This window comes from Aquarana catesbeiana, linkage group LG05, assembly GCF_042186555.1.
Source record: "Aquarana catesbeiana isolate 2022-GZ linkage group LG05, ASM4218655v1, whole genome shotgun sequence".
In the NCBI taxonomy this organism is placed as follows: Eukaryota; Metazoa; Chordata; class Amphibia; order Anura; family Ranidae; genus Aquarana; species Aquarana catesbeiana.
The window spans coordinates 69,177,280-69,204,191 of record NC_133328.1 but is presented as its reverse complement, the minus strand read 5'-3'; positions in this window follow the sequence as shown (position 1 = coordinate 69,204,191).

Here is a 26,912-nt window from a genome sequence, read left to right as displayed (position 1 = left end):
CAATCCTGCAGATAGGTAAGATGCTGGTTCTCTCTCTCTCCCATCTCATAGGCTCAGATACAGCAGCAGGAGCCAATCAATCGCTGTGAGAAAAAAGTGGGTGGCGGGGCTGAGCCACATTGTGTGTGTCAATAGATGCGCACGGTCAGTGCCAGGACAAGGTAATCTAGAGCCCAGGGCAAACATACCAAACGGCACCCCCACCCCCCAAGACGTATGAGAATTATGTGCCAGCAAAAATCCCCCCCCCTCAAAAAAAAATTGAGCACTAACCTGCATGCTTACCCACTAAACATACCTGTAAATTTCCTTTCCTCCCAGTACAAATCTGCCCCCTGCTGAAATCTTCCCTCCCTGCACAAATCTTTGCCCCCCATCCCCCAACCCCCCCCCCCCCCCCGCACAAATGCCCCACCCTCAAAAAAAAAATCACCACTCTTAGTGCAAATCCTCCACCCCTCAAATGTTCCCTCATGGTACTCATCATCTCCCCTCTACCTCAAATTCCCCCCTCCCAGCACAAACCCCCCCCCCAATTTCCCCTCCTAGTACAAATACCCCTCATTCATTCCTACTAGCACAACCCCCTCCCCCCAAACAGATTTCCCCTCCTAGAACAACTCCCCTCCTCCCTCTACCATATCACCTCTTGTAGTACAGACACCCAAAATCCCCCCACCTAGCAGAAGTCCTCTTCCCCCTCCCAACACAAATCCCCTAAATCACCATTCCTAGCACAACCCCCAGAACAATTTCCCCTCCTAGAACAATTCTTACCCCCTGCCACAAAAATCCCCCTCCCAACACAAATCCCCCCTCACAAATCTCCTCGCCCCCCCACCTCACATGATACCACAGTGCCCAGGGCAGCCGCCCCTCCTGCTCACCCCTTGTTCTGGCCCAACTCAGCATTGAGCCCGCACGTGAACAACCATATGAAGCACCTTCTTATGGGACACACCAAGAAGAGGAGGAGCCAAGAGCGCCGTTGCGGGACCCCAGAAGAGGAGGTATTTCACAGAGCAGGTCAGCTGTTTGTTATTTAAAAAAAAAAAAAAAAAAATATATATATATATATATATATATATATATATATATATATATATCTATATATAGATATATATCTATATATAGATATATATATATTATTCTGACTCCGATTGTTGTGAAGCGATTTATCCCTTTGAGACCTCTATGCCTGGCCTGTATAAGATATAGTCACTGAGGACAATCCTCATCAGATAGCTTGAACTCACCAATACCGATTTCCATTACATTCAAAGGAAGTGTGTCATAACATAAGGGAAAATAAACGTGAGAGACAAGTGCATTACTACAAAGGGTCACTAGATGGCAGCATGTAAACGAAACATAAAAGTCCATAGAAAAATGGTTAGGAAAACAATATATATAAATCCTATGCCCTGTTGGGGCAGCACACTCCCCGTCTGGCATTGGTAAATGTCACTATATATATATCAGAACGGTAGTGATACAACTGCAAGTAACAACAGTGTAATTTGCTGAATGTCTTGAAGACCTGAAAGACATAAAGAACATGCATATAATGCAAAAACAACAACTATCAATTCAAGGCTTCAAGATATGTCAACTTAAGTCCAAGACACTTTCTTCTTGAAGTCGCAGGTAAGATCCAGCAGCGTAGGCAAACAAGTTCATTCTCCAAAGGGTAAGAGTAGAATAAGTTCCGTGATAGGTCTGATGAAGGTCTTTACAGTCCCTTGTCTTGAAACCTTCACCTCCACCTTGCGTACCTTACCGTCATCACTAGGAACGTGCTTTACAATAAGTCCCATGGGCCATTCAATTCTTTCAGCTTGCTGGTCTTTAAGCAGAACAAGATCTCCAACTGGTATGTTAGGGTTCAGGCGTTGCCATTTCCTGCGTCCTTGCAGAGTAGAAAGATACTCCATCTTCCAACAATTCCAGAAGCAGTTGGCGAGGTGTTGTACTCGCTTCCACTGGTCACAGCAAAGGTTTCCTGCTTTGAAGTTTCCAGGTGGAACAGACCCAAACTTCTGGGTAAGAAGAGTAGCTGGAGTAAGGATAGTTGGGGTCTCTGGATCTTTGGACACTGGAACAAGTGGTCTTGAATTGATTATGGCAGATGCCTCTGCCAGGAAGGTAGTTAGAATCTCGTGGGTAAGTCTTGTGGAATTAAAGTCCATAAGCATAGAATCCAATATTTTACGTGTCATACCTATCATTCTCTCCCATGAGCCACCCATGTGGGAAGAATGAGGAGGATTGAAAATCCATGTACAGCCTTTTTCAGCTAACAGGTCTTGGATTGGCCTAGAGTTGAGCTGTAGCTCTCGACAGGCTCCAACGAAATGAGTTCCACAGTCAGATCTTAGTGTCTTGACTGGTCCTCTGATGGCTAGGAATCGTCTTAGAGCATTGATAAAACTTGAAGCATCCATAGATTCTATTACTTCAATGTGTACTGCACACACACTCATGCAAGTGAACAGCACTGCCCATCGTTTGCTATTTGCTTGTCCCCCTTGTCACGGATACATTTAATTTCTGAGCCAAAGACACTCTGTTGTACACTTCGTATTATGATCAGTTCAGCTTCAGCAATGTCTTTTGCAGAAAGAAACTTTTGGCACACATGCCAACCTTGACAGTGAGCATCTTTGGGCTTTGTGTGGAAGCAATCTGCAATATGAACTAACCTTGCGATGGTGCGTATAAGCCTTCTCCACTTGGAGAAACGTTCAAAGCGTTGACAGCCCAAGGTGAATCTTTGTTCAGTTCTGGTGACGAGGGTTTTAACTTCAGGACGAATCTCTGGATCCTTGTCAGGTTCTAGAAGACTGAAGACATCAGCTGTGGTTTCTTCTGGATGATCCAGCAAGAATTCAGACCCTGTTAACCAAGAAGAATTTGAGAAGACACTTGCAGACACTGGCCTGATGGCATGATCATTGTCAAAGATCCTTATCATAAAGGTGATGAAATGGTCCTTCATTTCAGGCCTGTTCTTTAGTGAGTTGAATCTGGATAGAGCCTGTTCACGATTGGTTGGGAGTTTAACTCTTGCAGCACGAAGAGGTAATGGTGCAACCCAGCTGTTAGACTCATCCTGGAAGAACTCTTTGTCCATTATTTTGATGAACTCTCTGTCTTCAACTGACAAGGCTATTTTGTTGTCATCGCTTGTAGTACAAAACACTGTGGTACCTAGGTTGTCATCACAAAGGTTAGGGGTGACATCAGGTACTTGGATGATGTCAAGAGGCTTCTCTTTTACTTCATTATGGCGAGGGCACTGTTTGAAGTGGGATGAACGTCCATTTACTAACATGTAAGTTTTGAAGGAGTGGATCTCGGATGACGTATGCATACTATCCAAGCATACGTTGGCCAAGATTACCCAGCCTAGGTCAAGTTTTTGTGCATAAGGGGCATCATCGGGTCCATTGCACTGCTTGCGTACTTTATGTACTCTGAGAATGTCTCTTCCTAGCAAGATTAAGATTTCAGCATTCATGTCCATTGCAGGAATTTCATTAACAAGGTGCCTCAAGTGAGGATGGTGATATGCAGCCTCTGGAGTAGAAATTTCTTCCCTTTAGTCTGGTATCTGGTCACACTCGACTAATGTTGGTAGGGGTATGCCCTCTCCCTTATTGATATGAGAGACCATGAACCCATCAGCCCTTGTGCCGAAGGTCTCTTCACGACCAGAACAGGTTCTGAGAGTATACGGTAATGCGTGTCCCTCTATACCAAAGATCTCAAAGAATTTAGGCTTAACCAAGGATTTGTTGCTCTGTTCATCTATTATGGCATACATCCTAGTAGCTTCCTCAGATTGACCCTTTGGGTATATCCTGACTAGGCATATCTTTGCACAGCATTTGTTATCTAAGCCTTCTCCACAGACTTCTGTGCATGAAGAAGAAACGTTAGCTGTGGCTGGAACATGCCCTTGTTGCTCCCCGCCATGACTTGAGACAGGGCTGGAGGTAGGAGGCTGCTGTGAATTGTCTGAGGGTGGACCCGGATGCATAGCTGTAACATGTCTGTCGCTACTGCATCCTGTGCACTTGATGACAACTTTACAGTCTTTAGCAAAATGTCCATAACAAGCACAGCACCTGTAGCATATTCCAAGTTTCTGAAGAATCTCCCTGCGCTCTTGTAACGTCTTTGCCCTAAGCCCACGACATTTCTTTAGGGGGGTGAGGCTTCTTGTGAATAGGGCACTGATGATTAGGGTCTTTATCTCTGTCACCCGAATCGCTCTGGTGAGCAGGAGAGGATCCGGGTGGTGAGATGTCTGTCCTTTTAACAGATATTGCTCTATTAAAGTCTCGGCGTTTAGCTGCTATGTTATCATACCTTGATGAAGATGATGATGATAAAGCAGGTAAGTTGGGTTCAATGAAGCTGAAGCTGGGATCGTTTCTTGTCCAGGCTTGATCGCTGATGAACCTGCAAAAATATGCGAACGGAGGAAAAAATACGTTATAGTCTCTTTTGTACCTTGAGTCCTGTTGTGCCCATTTCTCTTGCAGGCCATATGGCAGTTTAGACACCACTGGATTGACACCATAAGCAGTGTCCAGGAAGCTTAGTCCAGGTAGATGTGGGTCTGTCTTTGCCAACTCTAGCTCCATGAGAAGATCACTCAGATCTTGGAGCTTGCGGTAGTCTTTGTTCCCTATTTTTGGGAAGTTTTGTAGTCTCTTGAATAGAGCGCTTTCTATGGCTTCAGAGCTACCATAGGCTTGCTCAAGTCTTGCCCATGCAGCAACAAGACCTGCATCTGGGTGGTCAACGTGCAGTCTCAGTCTTTTAACACGATCTGCAGATTCCGGCCCCGGCCACTTTATGAGCAAATCAAGTTCCTCCTTGGTATTAAGGTTGAGATCAGCAATGGCAGCTTTGAAGGTTGATCTCCAGGCCCTGTAGCTCTTTGGACAGTCGTCAAACCTTGAGAGGGTAGTGTTAATGAGCTCACGGCGTACCATATATCTGACAAAGTCATTCAAGTCCAATCTCTCACTCTTCGGTGCCAAAGTAACTTTGTTGTCAGCAAGAGGTAATGTGGTTTGCTGCATAGATGCACTTGTGTTGTAGACTTGACGAGGCTCAGGCATTTGTAGCTGAGAGGTCTCAATGTTGAAGGAAAAATAATATATATTAATCCTATGCCCTGTTGGGGCAGTACATATACATATATACATATATACATATATACATATATATATATATATATATATATATATATATATATATATATATATATATATATATATATATATATATATATATATATGTGCCTTTACAATCCTTAATGATGATTTAAAGTGTTTGAATATCAAAATCATCCCTTCCCCTATCCTGTTTTAAAAGGTCATTTCATTTTTAGTCAACAAAACCAACTGCAAATTATTAGAGATGATCCTACATCACAATTTCATAATTTGTAACGAATTCTGTACAAAATCCAACCTGTGATCTGAGCAATGCCAGGAGTCGGATCTAATTGTATTGTACACCAATGTGCCCACACATGTTACAGTAAAAGTGAGAGAATAAATAAAAAAGAGAATTGTATGAACGGATCATAACACATGTGACTGGCTGTACACAGAATCAGCTTTATTTGGGGTTTCTGTTGTTTTTTGGTTTTTTTTTGCAGACTCTTCAAGTATTTTCAACCTCACGCTTTATAACAGCTTTGAGTTTCTCAAAGTTAAAGTAGGAGGGGACGTGGGAGTGACATTTTTAAGGGATCTTAGCCAGACAGCAAAATAAGAGGTTTAATCAACAAAATAATTGGTTTAACTCCCCGCACTCGACTATATTGTCTCCGTATGGCATATGGAGGTTACTTAGCAACATGGTGATACATGTATGGCAATGATTGTACATAAGCAGGGGGGTTTGTTATTGAGCGGCATGGAACTAATAAATGCAAGTTCTAATGAAGGCTTCACAGAGTACATAGTATACAAGATGTACAGTGTTCACCATGATGTACATACTCTACCCCTCAGATCTTTGTGATGGGACAACTTTATAAATAATGGAACTAGAGAAACCCCCTAGGGGTGGGATTTTAAAGGCACTACCAAAACAACAATATAAAAAGTCTATAAAGTTTATTGATCATAAGAAAAATATGTAATACAAAAAGGAAATATACAAAACAAAGGATGCATACAAATTGTACAAACATGCGACATAGGATACACAATCCAGAAACCCTACGTTTCAGAGATGGACTGTAGTCTCCTTCATCAGGGGTTTTTCTAGAAGGCACAGTATATCACAGTGAATGGACAGGTACAAGACCAGTTAGGACCAGTTAGGACCAGGGACCTGCCGATCTCTGGAGACCCCTTGTATATTTTACTGAGACCTGTTGCACTGTGACCATTTGCAACTTTGGCTCTCCAGACTGCGTAGCAGCATTGTTCCCCTGTTTCCACCGACTGATTGTTTCAGTCAATCCTAGATCCTCCAATTCATTTTTGGGCCTCAGTACATGTGTCAGCCTGTCGCTGTTCTGGTTTTACAGATCCGGCGGGGCTGTTGGGTGTTTGGAGGGGGAGAGTTCTCTCTCCCCCTTCCTTTTCCTTTTTCATACCAATTTTTTTGACTACAACAATTGTCTCTCAGTGGATTGAGCTTGCTGGGGACCCCCTGCTCCGGTTCTTCCTCACATTCTTTTAAAATTGTGGATGCATTTTTTGTACCTGTCCATTCACTGTGATACACTGTGCCTTCTAGAAAAACCCCTGATGAAGGAGACTACAGTCCATCTCCGAAACGTAGGGTTTCTGGATTGTGTATCCTATGTCGCATGTTTGTACAATTTGTATGCATCATTTGTTTTGCATATTTCCTTTTTGTACTACATGTTTTTCTTATGATCAATAAACTTTATATACTTTTTATATTGTTGTTTTGGTAGTGCCTTTAAAGTCCCACCCCTAGGGGGTTTCTCTAGTTTCATTTACATTTGGGATGTGGCACACCCTCACTACAAACAGACTGTTTTGGATACCCCTGTTTCACTTTATAAATAATAGACACACCCTTGCTATAGACCATTAATACTCCCAAAATATATATGTAGAGTTATTGTAATAGAATGAAATCTATAGTAGTTGTAAAGGAGAAATACAGGAAGTTAAAAGTCAATTTAAAGTGTTACTAAACCCACAACAGTAAAATCAGTCTGTATATGCAGCAAAGTATGCTTGTTATACTCACTGTGGAACCTAAGGGGTTAATCCTTCACATCGTGTAAAAAGGCTGTTTAATCCTGTCTTCTCTGATCCTCCCCCTTTTTTCACTGTCTCCAATCCATCTGCTGATAGCACAGAGCCCTAGGAGGCACTCTGCACATGCTCAGTTTGGTGTGTATTGCTAGAGAGTGTTTTTTTTTTGGGAGGGTGCATGTGATCTGCACAGGTCCAATCTGCACTGTCCAGACAGAGGGTCAGGGGTCCTGCAGCTTCATAGGACAGTTAGAGGAGAATGACAACTCTTCTTACAATCTTTAACAGGTGTTTGGCCGGACACTGATAGTAGTCTAAAGGCCCGTACACACGGTCAGAAAATCTGAAGATAAACTTCGTCCGATGAATGATCTGCCAATCTTCTGATCGTTAGTATGCTGCTTTTGACAGCCGATTACGAATTTTCGGCAGACAAAAACTGGATTTGCAGGCTTGAAAATTTTTGTCTGATGTGACCACAATGTTCCATTTTCTTTTCATTAGTACGGTTTTCTGACAAAAAAAAAATCTGCTCAGAAATGAAAGAACACATACAAAACAATTCAACACATTACGGTCAGTTCTGACGTTGAATTCTGACGTCAGGAAATTTTCTGATGGTGAGTACCCTCTTCACTTTCGATTTGAGACTAGCATCAAACCAAAAACTGACGAAAATCTGTCCAATAATCTGACCGTGTGTACAAGGCTTAAGACTGCTATATATTGCTGATGAGAAAAGGTAAGGTATTTAGCAGGTTATAGTTACTAAAATAATTGCATTTCAATATTCTGTGTACTGTGGGAGACCAGATATAGTAAATAAATAAAATTATGTATACTATTTTTTTAAAACATTCTGATTTGTGCATTTCTTAACCAGTTCAGCACTGGAAGATTTGGCTGCTCAATGACCAGGCCATTTTTTGCAATACGGCACTACGTCGCTTTAACTGACAATTGCGCGGTCGTGTGACGCTGTACCCAAACAAAATTGACGTCCTTTTTTCCCACAAGTAGAGCTTTCTTTTGGTGGTATTTGATCACCTCTGCGGTTTTTATTTTTTCGCTATAAACAAAAGAAGAGCAACAATTTTGAAAAAACACATCTTTTACTTTTTGCTATGATAAATATCCCAATTTTTTTTTCAAAAAAACAATTTTTTTCCGATATGTATTCTTTTATATATTTTTGGTTAAAAAAAATCGCAATAAGCATATATTGATTGGTTTGCTCAAAAGTTATAGCGTCTACAAAATAGGGGATAGATTTATGACATTTTTATTATTTTATTTTTTTTACTAGTAATGGCGGTGATCTGCAATTTTTATCGGGGCTGCGATTTTGCGGTGGAAAAAAAATGGACACTTTTGACACATTTTTGGAACCATTGACAATTATACAGCGATCATTGCTATAAAAATGCACTGATTACTGTATAAATGTCACTGGCAGTGAAGGGGTTAACACTAGGGGCGATCAAGGGGTTAAATGTGTTCCCTAGATGTGTTCTAACTGTGGGGGGATGGGACTGACTAGGGGAGGAGGGAGATCGGTGTTCATACTTAGTATGAACACACAATCTGTCTCCTCTCCCCTGAGAGAACCGGGATCTGTGTGTTTACACACACAGATCCCGGTTCTTGCTCTGTCATGAGCAATCGCGGTTGCCAGGCAGTCATCGCGCCCGGGCACTCGCATCGGCTCCGGGCACACACCGCGGGTGCGCGAGCGCACCTCCTGCAGCGTTTTAGAGGGCCGACGTACAGCTACGACGGCTGACCCAAGGGAGCCATTCTGCCACAGTATAACTGCGGCGGCCAGTCGGTAACCGGTTAAAAGACTCTACATGATACATGTAAAGTCCCACCCAACCTTCTTCTTTTTTCTGTACGTGTATTTTGCGGGATGGTATACATGTAGGGTTCAATCATCCCACATTCACCCCCTGCACCCTTTCCCCTTTTCCACCCTTTGACTACAGGTATAGTGAATACAGGCTCCTGGGTTTAGTACCACTTTAAAGTGTTACTAAATCCAGCAATATGAAAATAATCTGCCCCCCACAGTGCCCACAGCTTATAAATCTTCTTTTTTCATCAAAATACTGTCACTATATACCTTTTTGGATGATCTGTATACCACAGTTACATGATAAACTGCACAGTTTCTCCAGTGCTGAGATTTCAGGTAGGAGGAGATTTCCACTACAGCCTGTATAGACGCCCACATGTGTGATGTCAATATCATGTGACCTGGCTAGCTCTGAGAACAAGTATATGTTCTCTCCAGCAGAAAAGACACAACTGAGCATGTGCAGGTTGGCTACCCTGCCTGTGTTAGCTGGCCTTCCCCAGATAGACAGTGCAGGAGGGAAGGATCTGTGCGTATAGGATAAAACAGCCTTTTTACACAATGCAGAGGATTACCCCTTAACCACTTGCCACCCAACCACCTACAAATGATGGCAGGCGGTGCGGCTCTCGTTCTGGGTGGACGTCATATGATGGCACCCAGAACACCCGCTCTTGCGCTCCCCCGGGGGCGCGCAGCGCGGCGCTGTTGGCCGCGCTGTGTTGCTAGGACACGGCGCGACCCTGATCTCTGTAAAGAGCTGCGGTCGCGGCTCCCTAACCATGTGATTGGCTGTGTCCAATCACAGCCAGTCACATGTAAACACGGAGATGCTGGTAATAGGCTCTCCTTGCCTCACTCTGACAGAGTGTGAGGAGAGGAAAGCCGATCAGCGGCATCTCCTCACAGAGGACATCTAGGCATGTAATCAGGGCACTGATTACAATAAAGCGCCCAGAGTGCCAGAAGTGAGTGCCCAGTAGTGCCAGCAGTGAGTGCCCACCAGTGACAGCAAACAGTGCCCACAAGTGCCAGCAATCAGTACCCATTAGTGATGCCAGTCAGTGCTGGCCATCACTGATGCCCATCAATGCCACCCATCAATGCCCATCAGTGCTGCCTATCCGTGCCGCCTATCTGTGCCCATCAGTGCCACCCACCAGTGCCGCCTATCAGTGCCACCTATCAGTGCCACATATCAGTGCCCCCTTTCAGTGCCCATAAGTGTGGCATATTCGTGCCTCCTCATCAGTGCTACCTAATCAGTGCCCATAAGTGCTGCCTCATCAGTGCCCATCAGTGCAGCCTATCAGTGCTCATCAGTGCCAACTTGGATGTTATGAGTTGCATTAGTAAATACAGATGGATAAAACAAAAACGGTGTCTGTCTTCATTTCAGGCTGCAAAGCAACAAAATGTGATTATTTTAACCAGGTACCAACCGGCCCATAGCCAAATGATGGCTGCAAGGCGGTTGGATAACTCTGGGAGGACGTACAGTGACGTCCTCCCAGAATCCTGCTCTTGCGCACCCCCTGGGGTGTGCACCCGAGAACATCCGTGACCATCACGGATCATGGCCGTTTACCATGTGTTCGCTCCGTCAAATGAAATGTAAGCAAATCGGTATAGAGGGGGAGGGATCGGATGGCAGCAACGCTGTGGGCTGGATGTGTAGTGCCCACAGCGCTGCTCTGTGACAATTGCTGTCACATCCATCCATCCCTCCATGCTCAGTCATACCCTGCAATACTCTGCAATACTCTGCAATACCCTGCAATACTCTGCACTAATCTTCACTTCTCTGCAATGCTCTGCAATGCTCTGCAATACCCCGCAATACCCTGCAATACTCTGCAATACTCTGCAATACCCCGCAATATTCTGCAATACCCTGCAATACCCCGCAATATCCTGCAATATTCTCCAATACCCCGCAATACCCCGCAATACCCTGCAATACCCTGCAATACTCTGCAATACCCTGCAATACTCTGCAATATTCTGCAATACCCTGCAATACTCTGCAATATTCTGCAATACCCTGCAATACTCTGCAATACCCTGCAATACTCTGCAATAGTTTGCAATACCCCGCAATACCCTGCAATACTCTGCAAAACCCTGCAATATCCCGCAATACCCTGCAATACCTTGCAATACTCTGCAATATTCTGCAATACCCCGCAATACTCCGCAATACTCTGCAATACCCTGCAATACTCTGCAATAACCCACAATACTCTGCAATACTCTACAATACACTGCAATACCCCGCAATACTCTGCAATACCCCGCAATACTCTGTAATACCCTGCAATACTATGTAATACCCCGCAATACCGCACAATACCCTGCAATACCCCACAATAATCTGCAATACCCTGCCATACTCTGCCATACCCAGACATACTCTGCCATACCCAACCATACTCTGCAACACTCAGCCATACCCTGCAATACCCAGCCATACTCTGCAATACCCAGCCATACTCTGCAATACTCGGTGATACCCAGCCATACTCTGCCATACCCAGCAATACCCAGCCATACTCTGCCATACCCAGCCATACTCTGCTTACGGGAGGCGAGAGGGGACGTCCCCCCCTCCCGCCGCCCTCAGGTGCTACTACCGACTCACCGCTACAATCAAAGCCAGGATCGTTTTTTTTTTTTAATTATTTCAGGTTTCCCAGCCTAGAGGTGAGATGTGGGGTCTTATTGACCCCATATCTCACTGTAAAGAGGACCTGTCATGCCATATTCCTATTACAAGGGATGTTTACATTCCTTGTAATAGGAAAAGAAGTGATCAAAAAATGTATTTTTTTGAAAAAAGCATCAAACTAAAAAAAATAAAGTAAAATGAACAATAAAAAAAAATTTTTTTTTTTTCCTTTGCGTCCCCGTGTGCTCGCATGCAGAAGCGAACGCATACATAAGTCCCGCCCACATATGAAAATGGTGTTCAAACCACACATGTGAGGTATCGCTGCAATCTGTAGAGCGAGAGCAATCATTTTGGCCCTAGACCTCCTCTGTAACTCAAAACATGTAACCAGTAAAAAATTTTAAAGCATCGCCTATGGGGATTTTTAAGTAGCGAAGTTTGGCGCCATTCCACGAGCGTGTGCAATTTTGAAGGTTGACATGTTAGGTATCTATTTACTCGGCATAACTTCATCTTTCACATTATGCAAAAAACATTGGGCTAACTGTTTTGTTTTTTTTTAAAGCAAAAAACTTTTTTTCCTAAAAAAATGCGTTCGAAAAATTGCTGCGCAAATACCATGTGAGATAAAAAGTTGCAACAACTGCCATTGTATTCTCTAGGGTCTTTGCTAAAAAAAACATATATAATGTTTTGGGGTTCTATTAAATTTTCTAGCAAATAAATGATGATTTTTACATGTAAGAGAGAAATGTCAGAATTGGCCTGGGTGCTCCAGATTGCCTGAAGGTGCTCCGTGCATGTTGGGCCTCTGTATGTGGCCACGCAGTGTAAAAGTCTCACACATGTGGTATCGCCATACTCAGGAGTAATAGCAGAATGTGTTTTGGGGTGTAATTTGTGGTATGCATATGCTGTGTGTGAGAAATAACCTGCTAATATGACAATTTTGTGAAAAATAAAAAATTAAAAAAAAAAATCTTGATTTTGCAAAGAATTGTGGGAAAAAATGACAACTTCAAAAAACTCATCATGCATCTTTCTAAATACCCTGGGATGTCTTCTTTCCAAAAAGGGGTCATTTGGGGGGTATTTGTACTTTTCTGGCATGTTAGGGTCTCAATAAATTAGATAGGCCGTCAGTACTTTAGGTGTGATTAATTTTCAGATATTGGCACCATAGCTTGTGGACTCTATAACTTTCACAAAGACCAAATAATATACACCGATTTGGGTTATTTTTACCAACGATATGTAGCGGTATAAATTTTGTCCAAAATATATGAAGAAAAATTACTAATTTGCAAAATTTTATAACAGAAATGAAGAAAAATGCATTTTTTTACAGAATTTTCGGTCTTTTTTCTTTTATAGCGCAAAAAATAAAGAACCCAGCAGTGATTAAATACCACCAAAAGAAGCTCTATTTGTGTGAAAAAAGGACAAAAATTTCATATAGGTACAGTGTTGCATGACTGAGTAATTGTCATTCAAAATGTGAGAGCACCGAAAGCTGAAAATTGGTCTGGTTATTAAGGGGGTTTAAGTGCCCAGTGGTCAAGTGGTTAAAGGAGGGTGCTTCTTTTCTATACCCACTGTATGTATTTCAGCTGTTGATTTACTGGTTTGCCTTGGGTTTGACATACATTAGTGTTTATTACATCACAATTGATAACTAATCAGCAATAAGCTGATTCTGATAAATTGAATAAATATATTTTCTAGTATTTGCATAGCACCAACATGTTATTATTAATTCATATATTGATGTATCAAATTTATCTATCACACATCAATTTTGTAAGAAGTTTATTTTGAAGTATATAAACACCGTAAGCCTGACTTAAGATCCATCGTCTTCCTGTTATTTGAGACAGCTTTAGTTGTATTACTGTACAAACCAAAGGAGAGATTAGAGGAACTAAATGTATTCACTCTTGAGAAGAGGAGATTAAGGGGGGATATGATCACCATGTACAAATATATAAGGGGTCCATATAGTGAACTTGGTGTTGAGTTATTCACTTTACGGTCAGCACAGAGGACAAGTGGGCACTCTTTACATCTAGAGGAAAAGAGATTCCATCTGCAAATACGGAAAGGTTTCTTCACAGTAAGAGCTGTGAAAATGTGGAATAGACTCCCTCCAGAGGTGGTTCTGGCTAGCTCAGTAGATTGCTTTAAGGCCTAGATTCTTAAATGTACATAATATAACTGGGTAACTAACATTTATAGGTAAAGTTGATCCAGGAAAAATCTGATTGCCTCTCTGGGATCAGGAAGGAATTTTTTCGCCTGCTGTAGCAAATTGGATCCAGCTTTTCTGGGGTTTTTTCGCCTTCCTCTGGATCAGCTGTGGGTATAGGATTGGGTATATGGGATTGTATGATATTTTTTATTTTATTTATTTATTTATTTTTTATGGTTGAACTGGATGGACTTGTGTCTTTTTTCAACCTGACAGACTATGTAACTATGTAACCAATGTAGATCCATGCATATGCTTTTGCTTTTATTCCACTGATGATAAGAGTAAGCATGTTCTTCTCTGTCAGATGATCATTTTGTCCTAAAAGTGTATTTCTACTTTTGCCGCCAAAATGGGATAACACCTACTTTATATTTGTTACATGTCCTCATTCACATATCATAATGAAAATAAATAAATGAATAAATAATTAAAAAATTGCAGCTTACTTTTTTAGATGCTCTATATTGGACCCTCCAGCAGAAAAAATCCTAGGTAGTTCTCTTTGTTTATGAGGGGACTGGGCAGCTGTGTTTAATCAAAGTAACCCTGTCTGTACCGTGCGGCAAATCTTCATTATCAATTGTAACTAGATTTGAGCATTGCCTAACAAAGGGTGAAATGAGGACAGACTTAGGACAGACTCACTCTGACATTGTCCAAAACACTTTGCAGCCAGCCATTAAACTTCCTCTTAACCACTTTGTACCCGGGCCATTTCTGACACTTCGCTCCTACAAAAATCTACTTTTTTTTGCTAGAAAATTCTATTATATATTTTTTTTATCAGAGACCCTATAAAATAAAATGGCAGTCATTGCAATTTTTTGTCACATAGTATTTGCGCAGCGGTTTTTCAAACGCAATTTTTTTGGGCAAAAAAATATTTCATGAATTAAAAAAAAAAAAAAAACTTTAAAGTTAGCCCAATTTTTTTGTATAATGTGAAAGATGATGTTACGCTGAGTAAATAGAAACCTAAGGCAAAAAGGAAGTTCTGGACAGCCGTACTCCATGATATTCCTTTATTAGTAAAAAGTCCAACAGATACAAGCCACAGCAAAAATGGGACAAATGAGCTGACGCCTTTCACACTTAACAGTGCTTAGTCATAGCTATGACTAAGCACTGTCAAGTGTGAAATGCGTCAGTTGGTTTGTCCCATTTTTTTGCAGCTGATCAGACAGAGATTGGTCTGACCGGCTGCTTCCCTGGCCGCCGGTGGCCAGGTAAACAAAGGGGCAGAACCGGAAGTGACAAACTACTCATCGCTCCCTGTTTCCAGGGTTACAGAGAGAGGAGAACAACGTCAGTTGGTCTCTCTCTGTACAGGGCAGCCATCACCACCAGCCACATCGCTCCTGTCCTCTGCAATTGGACCTGAGAGCCCGAGAGAGGCAGCAGCGGCGGCGGGTGGAACCCTTGCTGCCACTCGCAGAAGTGATCGAATGGCTAATTCGCCACTCAAATCCTTTTTGCCTGAAACGGAATCGCTGGCTGAAAAGAATGATACAGGGATAATGCCTGTAGGTGCAGGTATCATCCTGGTATAACCAATGAAACTAAAGGATGTACAGGTACCTTGGGAAGGAAGTGGTTAAGAAACATCTAAAACGTAAGGAAAGTTTAAAACATTTTTTTGACATTCTTTGTAAATAGGAACACATAACAAACATTAAGCAGGGTTTTCTTCAATTTGACTGCAATAGTGGAAATAGGCTTTAAAGCAGCGGTTGTCAACCTGGGGGTCGTGACCCCCTGGGGGTTCGATTCCCGTTTTGCCAGGGGGTCGCGAATGCTGGCCGAGATGGACCCAAAGTTACTGTGTTACGCCGGACTCTGTCCGTCTTGGCCAGCGAGATGTCACTTCCGAGAGAGGAGAGACCGCACGGAAGTGATGTTCCATCACCGCCATCTTGGTACTCTCGTCCGTAGTAAGGCTACACTTAGAAGTCGGCAAGCGGACATCTTTTTACACCCACCGAAGTCCGCTTGCTGAGGACAAGTCTACCAAGATGGCGGCGACGAAACGTCACATCCAGCTAACACAGCAGCTTGCTGATTCTGATGGAACACCAGTGACTTTGGTAAGTCAGAGATACTAATTAATAAAAGCATTTTTGTACAGAAAACGCAGCCACTGTGCCATCAAACGCTGCCACTGTTCCATCAATTGCCGCCACTGTGCCAAACGCAGCCACTGTGCCCATCAATTGCCACCACTGTGCCATCAATTGCCGCCACTGTGCCATCAATTTCTGCCACTGTGCATTCAAACGCCGCCACTGTGCCCATTAATTGTCGCCACTGTGCCATCAAACGCCGCCACTGTGCCCATCAGTTGCCGCCACTGTGCCATCAAACGCAGCCACTGTGCCCATCAATTGCCACCACTGTGCCAAACGCAGCCACTGTGCCCATCAAACGCAGCCACTGTGCCATATCAAATGCTCCCACTGTGCCCACCAAATGCTCCCACTGTACCATCAAATGCTGCCGCTGTGCCATATCAATGCTCCCCCTGTGCCCCCCCCCGCCGGCCATCTGCCCGCCGTCTGCCCGGCACTTACCCTGTCTTTTGGTGGGGCATTTTATTCATTTGTAACCTATATGTTAATTTTAAATAAATATTTTGCGCTGTATATTACAGATTGTTTTTGTGATTTATCACTACGCTTTAAGATGTTAAATTTGTAAGAATGAAAATACATCCTGCATATCAGATATTTATATTTCGATTCATAACAGTCGCAAAATTACAGCAATGAAATGACCAACGAAAAGAATTTTACTGTTAGGGGTCCCCACAACTTGGGAAATTTTATCAAGGGGTCACGGCACTAGAAAGGTTGAGAACCACTGCTTTAAAGCAGACACACACTGTACAAGGGAGCTTTTTTCACTGTCAAAGGATTTGTAGTTCTGTCCATCACTTGCTGAGATTTACACACACCTTCCAGATAGCAGTTACAGACAATAGAAGGAATACAGTGGTGTCATTTCTTCAGCACCAGCCTGCTGATTGGACAGTAAAGGGGCAGTAGCAGACTCGTAAAGGCCATCACTCTGCTCACTTTGCTTGGGACCGTAGGCCACACTGCCCCCCACCTATTCCCCAGATATAACCACAAAATACCAACACCACACCATGGCCACAGCACTTTATTGGTTTACAATGCTTATAAACAACCATTATAAATAATCCAACTTGCATAACATAAACATCACATCATCAAATAGTCTCTGCCCAGTTTTCAGAACTCGGGCAGCTTAAACTTTATTACCAACGAATACGTCCCCACCAGCCAGACTTGTGCAACTAGCCCGGCCTACCCCCACATACGCGGCCATGTCAATGCTGTATTGCAGCCGCCCTAGATTAAAAATATCGGCACCTATATCCAAATGGTAGACCCATCTTGCCTATACAGCCTATACAGCCCCGGGATCCCGCCCTCCAGGTCCACGTGTCCATACTCAAAAACACCCAAAAACGTCATAAATTTAGCCATCGCCCAATTGACTCGCTTCCTCATTTTCTCCATTACTCTATGCAGCGGGGAAGACAGCCAAATCAGTCGTGGAACTATCTCAGAAAATACAATGGTTGTACCCAGGGAAGTTAAATGAAAACAATAAATATCCCTCTTAATCGCAAACAAAAGGTCCAAAGTGCGGGTGCTACCCAAATCATTACCTCCCAGATGAACTATATAGTATATATATATATATATCTAGTATAGAGGGAGGCGGCCAAATCTGACACAACTGGGACAAATGAAAATATAGCTGGTGCCACTTTATACCCCGCACACCCTTCCAGTACAAAGCGAAGGATTCTGTCTGTAATGACCGATTAACAGAGTACCTGCGTTGAGCCGCACAAATAAAATCTGACTGAAAAAAATACCTACCACTGAAAGTTTACAAAAATTCAGCCCACACCACCAAATCGTCCTTGAGAGACTCTGTCAAACGGATGTGTGCAAAAGGAGACTTCAAACCAGAAGTGGAGAGATACAAACGCAGAGAAAAAATCCTTCCTACCGGCATAATTTTGAAAGCAAAAGCCAGAAGGCCCAATAACGACTGCATTTCTTTCAAAAGAACTTTACGCCTTCTTAAAAAGAAAGCGATAAGGGTCTTCAATCTCGCAATCTTAGCCTGCGGCAGACTAAACTCAACACTGGCCTCAGTGTCCATGTGAATTCCTAAAAATTCCAACGATGTTGCAGGGAGACAAGTCTTCTCTCCCACCAGGGGAACACCAAAATGTTCCGCAATGACAGCAAACAAACCTAACAACCGAGAACAGAGATCCGAATCCGCTGGGCCAACAAATACAAAATCATCTAAATAATGCAAACACAGAACCCAATGCAGGAAAGTGGAAAAAGACTCAAAATATGTACAGGACAAAGAACACCTCATAGGAAGACATTTGTCAAAAAAAAATTCCCTCAAATCAAAAACCTAAAGAGCTGAAAGCTGACAGGGCAATTGGCAAAAGCCGAAAAGCAGACTTGAGGGCCCCCCGGCCGCGCGCCTTAACCTTGACAATTGCTTCCTCAAAGGTTGCATAAGTGACTGAGCACGGAGCCGCATCAATCTCATCATTCAACAAACCTCCCTTAGGGAAAGAGGTGTTGAATTAAGCGGAAGGTGTTAGGCTCCTTCTTAGGTACTACCCCCAGCAGAGAAATGTGGAAATTCTCAAACGGGGGAAAAAAAAAAGGCCCTGCCGTGCGCCCTTGGCTGGGTGACACAGGAGCAGTGACATTAGAAGTAGGAAAATTAACAGAGGCAGACCCAGAGGAGCAGCAGGGAATTCTACAGAGATAGGAATGCCAGCAGCAGAGAGCGCAGAAGAAATTGCAGACAGGTAAACCAGGATATCAGGAATAACATTATTCAGCAATACTCACCCTGTGCAGCTGGTGCAAGAGCTGGTGCAGGGGCTGGTACAGGATCTGGTGCTGGAGCACTAGGACCCGTCTGCAGCATGCTGAATAGTGCACCTGGGACCAGGTCACTCTGAGGAGCCAACAGCTGAGGTGTCTTTGACAACGTCTGATGATGAAACGCGTAAGGCGGAGTCACGCTCACACGTCATACCCGGAAGAGCCGGCTGGAACGCAAGGTGGGACGCACGCCCGGAATCGTTTCCCGATCCCATCCTTCGCATTCAGCCGTGGTTGTGTTGACACCCACTCCTCTGCCCAATACCCCCTAGGGGGTGACGGATTCTGGTGAGTGGGGGAACACGGGGGGGAGCACTTGGAGTCACCAGCTTCTACATGCACGGAAGTCACTTTTTACCATCCCTTGGGCATTTTTAAATGCATGTCAACTGATCCTGACGTTCTTAATAATCTTGTCTATAAAAATTAAGACATCCTAACCCTGCCTGGGTCCATCACAGGGACTGTTTTCACAGATGTGTATCCATAATCGTCACTTTTTATTTTGAGTGTTAATGGTTTGGATTCCTATTTTTATGAATTAATTTTTTATATATGAATTTATTATATATGAATTTTGAGACTGTATCATAGAGGTTAATGCACTTTGGTTTCACTTCATGCACAGTGCACTTTAGTCACTATATATATTAGGGATATGTGGTAACCCCACACGGGTACTGATAGACCCAACAATTTTATAGGAGGCTACTTAATAATTTTCAAAAGTTTTGGTTTGATATGATTTGATATGTTGTATATGTGTAGTTTTGCAATGGAGGTGGGGCAAGTTTAAACCAAACCCATATATTGTAATATTCACTTACGCAATACAGAGGAATTGCACGTTCACTTTATAGGATCGCACACTATATAAAACATTTTTTCACTAATTTTCTTAATTTTGGCACAAACGTAGGGGTACATTCACTTAAGGGATACACTTTTAGCCCTTTTCTTTTCTTTTTATATAATTATTTATATTTTTCTGTGAATTAACATCTAATGTTAATAGGGCAGCGCCAATTCCCCAGATCTCTTTTTTAAACAGCTGAGGGAAAGCCGCCGCCTGTTGCCCCGTGCCCGCAGAGGCGGGCGGCGCCATTCTTCCAGGTCTCTCCACCCGTGGTCTTGTGTTCCCGCCCCTCCTTCTTGCAGGGGACTGCGAGCAGGGTCTGTTCAGGGGGCATACTCCACTGCATGAGCCTCCTAGAGGAAGACTGTGCTGCCCCTTGCCCGCCATGTCGCTGCTGATCCTCCGCCACCACCGCTGACACAGCACGCTGGTCCTCCTCCTCCTCCATCACAGGCAAGTCACAGCTCTTCTTCTCTTCTTCCTGGTCAGTGCAGAGGAAGCCATAATCCCTCTGCAGCCCTTATATAACCTTCCCAGGGAAATCCAGAAGTTTCCAAGATTTCCCATTGGATACTCATATCCCCCTTCAGAAATATTTAAAGGGACAGTGCCCTTAATATCCTACCCTTTTAGCTTAATATACTTATACTAAAAGGGGGCTGGGTGGCCCAAGAAAGGGGGCAATGCCCAAGAAAGCGGGCCCAAATGGTTGAGCCCGCTTTTTATATTCTCCTCCTATTATCAAGTTCCTTGTCAGCATATTTGCATGCAGTACACCTGATTGGCTCTGAGTTTGCCCCTCCCTCCCAGCCTATAAAAAGTGCTGGTGTGTAGGGGGTTACAATAGGCTGATTCCAGGTCAAATTTCTCTACCTACACTAGTCATTTTGCTGTGGAAAAAAAATTAAACTCAGCAGTTACAAATACTGTAGCTGTTGACTTTTAATTAAGATGCACTTACCAGTCCAGGGATCCTCTCCCAGGTCAGTTCTTTGCTGGTCTTTGGGTCCCCGGTGGTGCCATCTTGGATGTGAAAACCAAAAGTGACTTCCAGCTGCTTCATTGCCGATTTCCCAATGCGCATGTGTGCATAGTGCTACGCCTTCTCATTGGACCCGCAGCCTGCTAGAACCTATGATGTGACCCAGGAGATTGTGGACAGGGGATGGGGGTGGCGAGCGTCTGTGCTGATCGCTTAGAGCAGTGGTTCTCAACCTCAGTCCTAGAGTAGCCACAACAGGCCATGTTTTGGGAATTTCTCTTAGATAAAATAGGTGTCCAAAACACCAAGCCACTGACTGATTTAAAGTACCTGTGCAAGACAAAGGAAAACCTGCAAACATGGCCTGTTGGGGGTACTTGAGGACTGACGTTTAGAACCACTGGCCTATAAGTGCAAGTGGAGTGGGTACCTGTCAGAAATAAACTTCAATAGTGGTGGTGGGGGGGAGGGAAACGGAACTTCCTTTTCAGGTGAAGTTCCGCTTTAATGATTACAGAGCTGTGTAAATTTGTGTCTTTTTTTATCTGCCTGGAGTTCAGCTTTCAATGCAATGCTCAACGTATGTTGTCTTTCTTTGTTAGGGAACTCATTGATTTCTTTAAACACCCTTCATTTACAGAAACTCCTACATACCAGCTTTTCAGGCTTGCAGGTCTAACCAACCTCTCCTACACGTGACAGCTTACCTTAAAGAGGAAAGGATTTGGTTACTCATACTCATTTGATTTATTTCTGTAGTCACAGTTCACAGCAATGAACAGATTTCTGTTTTCCATTATGAAGAATGTTGTATTCTGATAATTGTATGCATTTACTACATGTTAATGATGGCATTAAAGTCAAAATGTTTTTTTTACCCTAATGCATTCTCTACATTATGGTAAAAAAAAAACTCCCCAATACCTATCCTACCCCTCCTCTCACATCCTTGTCTCACAGGAGAAACTGAGCAGCGGGAGTCATAGGCCCCTGCTGCTTTCAGTCAAACTTCTGTGAGGAGGGAGTGGGGCATGGCTTACCAGTGCTATGTGTGTCTATGAACACACACAGCCCCGCTCCAGAGCGCACACACAGTGGTGCCTCCATTGCTAAGGAAGCACCCAGATTATGGACAAGCAGGCAGTGCCAGTGGGGGACTGCCAAAGAGGAGGTAAGGGACATCTCCTCTTTGGCAGCAGGTCAGGAGAACATCTTTATTATTTTAAAATTAAAAAAAAAATCACCTTTTGTATCATTTTAAAGCAGAGCTCCAGGGTCCTTCAGAAAAAATTAAAAGTCAGCAGCTACAAATACTTTAGTTGCTGACTTTTAATATTAGGACGCTTACCTGTACACGAATGCAGCTGTGTTTTCACCTGTGCCAATGTTTCAATCGGCTCTCGGGTGCTGCCTCTGCCATCTCGGGTAAGGGTAACCGGCAGGTGGCTTCACAGCCGGTTCCCTACTGCGCATGTACGAAGCGTGCTGTGCTTTGTGAATGGCCCATTTAAAAAAGAAAAAACAAACCACCAGATCTTGCACTATAAGGAGAGCTCTCCTAGACAATAGGTATTATTGTCCAAAAAGAAGCAGCATGAGAACATGTATTGTCAAAAGAAAGAGTCAGTAAAATAAACAAAAGTACATGCCTCATGATGGTATTGAAAAAGAAAGCAAACAATATATATTCACGATGAAAATGATTTACCGCTCCTAAAGCGCCCCTTCCCATTAAACACAATGGGGCAGCGCTGCAAACCGGTGCTTTGCGGGCGGTCTTAACCCTTTTTCGGCTGCTAGAGGGGGATTAAAACCGCCCCGCTAGCGCCGTTAAAACAACGGTAAAGCGGTGCTATATTTAGCGCAATACCAATTGCAATACCAATGTGAAAGCCCGAGTGCTTTCACACTAAGACCCCTTTCACACTGGGGCATTTTTCAGGCACTTTAGCATTAAGAAAGGCGCCTGTAAAGCACCTGAAAGAAGCCTCATCTGCAATCCCAATGTGAAAGCCCCAGTGCTGCGCTGGCAGGGCGTCAAAAAAAGTCCTGCGAGCAGCTTCTTTGCAGCGCTTTTGTGTTTTTTCCACCGGCCTGGGTGCGCCGATGGCCCGAGCCCTTTCACACTGCCAGTGCCCGAAAAATGCCTGAAAAACGCCCCAGTGTGAAAGGGGTCTCAAGGGGCACTTTACCAGTGTTTTTTGGGCGCTGGCAGTGTGAAAGGGATCGGGCTTTTTACATTGGGATTGCAGATGAGGCTTCTTCCAGACGCTTTACAGGCGCTTTTTTTAATGCTAAAGCGCCTGGAAAAAACACCTGAAAAATGCCCCAGTGTGAAAAGGGGTCTAAAAATTACATTTAAAACAAATAAAATCTTGTTTAATGAGGTAGTAAAGTCAACTTTGTGATTTTTTCCTACAGGTAAGCTTATAGTAAAGCTTATAGTAAAGCTTACCTTAAGGCCCCTTTCACACTGGGGCGGTTTGCAGGTGCTATTGCGCTAAAAATAGCGCCTGCAAACCGACCTGAAAGTGCCGCTGCTTTGTATCCAATGTGAAAGCCCCAGGGGCTTTGCGCTTTGCGGTGGTTTTTAACCCTTTCTCAGCCGTTAGCGGGGCGGTTTTGCCGAATACCGAATGTAAATCGCCGCTAACAATATCGGTGCTTTACCGCCAACGCCGCCCCCGCCCCAGTGTGAAAGGGGCCTTAGGAAAAATGAATATCACCTAAACGTGCACCGTTTAGGAGATATTTGTTCTTTTGGCAGCCGGTGACATCACAAGCGCATGCGGTCTGAAGGAATGGCATACCTGTGCCCTTTCTTCAGAGCACTGTGCTGTGGCTGTGACTCCCGTGCACATGCTCAGGAGTAACGTCATTGTGGCTCTGCCATTCAAACTGCCGGAGCCTACGAACTCTGGAAGGAAGACCGGGTGAAGATGGAAGCCCTGTCATTAGTGTCAGCGCACCACTGGAGGGCTTCGTTCAAAGGTAAGCATTGCATAATGTGCTAATATGCATTGCATGCCATTGCCTTGTGGGGGATTTTTTAATACCATGGTTTACTACCACTGTAATGGCGCCAAAAGTAAATATCTGTAATAATACACCACCAAACAACGGTCTCCATAACTGCAGCAAAGTTATTCATTATACTGTATCAGGCTGTCCTACTTGTCTCCGGGGTATACTTATTAAAAACTAGTGAGATACATGTTCCAGAAAGTCCTCCCAACAGCGATCTATAGTAGTAACAAAGTGGTAACGGTGGTTTATGACATAGATTGAACAAAGAGGATGTGAGATAATACAGACGTTTCAAATACTATTGTTTTCAAATATTGTGGGCAGTGGTTTGATACTCAAGAGGGAAACCCACCAAATCTTCTTTGATATATTCATGATGTCCACAGACAGTAGTTACACATCATTGCTCATCAGAAAGACATCTTTGGTTTGTCCAGATTTCTACATACGAACAAATATCCATATTGCTAGTAAAAGAGGTGGTGGTTGCGCTGTGATAAAGGGAAAAAAAGGGGGTGGGGGAGGGGCTACTAAAAAAGTATATAAAGCAGAGTGACCTGAAAAGTGAGCCAAACTGATAGGCTTAAAATGCTAGAAAACATAAATGAGTGGAACTACAATATGGAATTGTTGACATCAAAAATATTGAATATTGAATTGCAGGCTAGAAATACGTGATACATAAATATAACACTGGTGAGACTGTGAATCAAATACAAATGACTGCCTGAATAAAACAGACCTTATACATGGATGAATGAAATTGCTGACAGAAATAAAAAAACAAAATACAGTGGCACAAATGAATGTGAGTGAATGAATAACAGTCTAAAATAATTAAAACATAAAATGGGTCCAGAATGAATATGGGCTAGTATCACACCAGCACATGAATGACAGCTCTGACGAGCTGCAAGTGACAAGTCCCTAGAAGTAACAGTCCCGTGACCAAGTGAAAATCTCGTAACTAGGAAAACAGAAAACAGTTCCAATAAATCAAGGAAAGGGAATCTTCAGTGAGGGCACCTCCGTGTTTGCAAGCCGCTTACCTTACAGCTGTAAGGCATACAGCTTGTGTTTGCAAATGGTTAGCAGGTATGGAAATTCAGTTTAGGCAGGTGATAACGATGGTGACAATGCCAGGCGGAATATAAAACGAAAAAAAAATAAACAGCATGTAATGTAACTCTGTGATGACCACAGTGGAGGGGGGCAAGACACAAAGGAGGGGAAGTTGCACTCACTTTTGTAAAGTGAGTGTGGGCATCAATCCACGAGCGCTGAGCTCGTATGCCTCCAAAAGTATCTTCCAATCTGCAGTCTGTCCCCGTGCCTCACTCCTCAGTGCTCGTCAGGTAGAGTATCAGTATAGGGTATAGGAAGAGAGAAACGCACATAGCGTGATCCCATATCAAAAAGTAGATTTATTAAATGAAAAACGTCCAGTCAACTTACATTTAAAGACAGCTAAAAGTGTATGGTAACCACGAGCACTGAGCTCGTCTCCTGTTGTTGGTCTGTGGCAGCATCCCGTGCTCCAATCCTGACGCGTATCGTCACGTCACACGACTTCTTCAGAAGAATGTAAACAATTCCATATTGTAGTTCCACTCATTTATGTTTTCTAGCATTTTAAGCCTATCAGTGTGTTTGACTCACTTTTCAGGCCACTCTGCTTTATATACTTTTTTAGTTGCCCCTCCCCCACCCCCTTTTTTTCCCTTTATCACAGCGCAACCACCACCTCTTTTATTAGCTTTATTTGTCTGTTTGGATCAGTACACAGGTGTTGCAGCAGTGTCCTTTTAGCGTAGGCCCTCTCTGACAGCGCAGGAGTTCCCACTTTCAAATATCCATATTGACTGTGTATGAAAACCACCTCCAAGTCCCTTATACATAGATGATATAGAAAATGTCCACACATGTGGTTTCGTTCATCACATTTACAACTATATTCCAGAAATTAGATCAGCATATTAACGCCTTTAAAGCTGATCTCCAGCTTTTAGTTAACATAGAACTATAGCCAATGTTTTTTTATTTTGGATATAACCCCTGTCAGATTTTTTTTTTCGCTGGCTGTGTTCCATTGTAGATTTCTCTTCACTCGCTGTCCTATAGCCAAACAGGAAGTGACAGGAAATCTCTGCAAATTTAGGGAATTCTTTGGGGACCCCCAGGTTACCAGAACTAGTGTTCCCCTCTATTACTTTTCTGGGGACGACCCACAATTTAGGTTTTTCTTTTACTTTCACTTTCAATGATGATGGTAAACAGGACAAATAAAGAGGGTGAATCTCCTTAGCATGGGCACAGACAGCAGAAAAAACTGACAGGCGTTCTAATCCCTCTCCACTCTAAAAGTTTTGCCTCTAGTTATACTTTAACCAATTGATGACCAGCCGCCGTCATTATACTGGGTCAGTTCACTCCTTTAAGAGCCATAGCAGGCGCACGCGCGCCCAATGCACGGCGGGGGGGGGCCCGATGCGCGGGGACGGCGGCTGCAATGTCTGGCAGCCACACGCAATCATGGGAAAGAGAGCCACAATGGAGATCTGTCAAAGTAAACAGACAGATCCCCATTCTGACAGGGGAGGAGAGAGCTGCTATTCCTAGTGATTAGAAACAGCAATCTCTCTCCTCCTCCAGTTAGTCCCATCCCCCACACAGTTAGAAACACCTCCCAGGGAACACATTTAACCCCTTGATTGGCCCCTAGTGTTAACCCCTTCCCTGCCAGTGACATTTATACAATAATCAGTGCATTTTTATAGCAATGATCGCTGTATAAATGTCAATGGTCCCAAAAAGTGTCCAATCTGCCTGCCACAATGTTGCAGTCCCGCTAAAAAATCACAGATCGCTGCCATTATTAGTAAAAAATAAATAATAAAAATGTCATAATTTATCCCCTATTTTGTAGACGCTATAACTTTTCAATATACGCTTATTGCAAATTTTTTTTACAAAAAATATGTAGAATACATATTAGCCTAAACTGATTAAAAATAAAAAAATTCAATTTTTTGGGATATTTATTA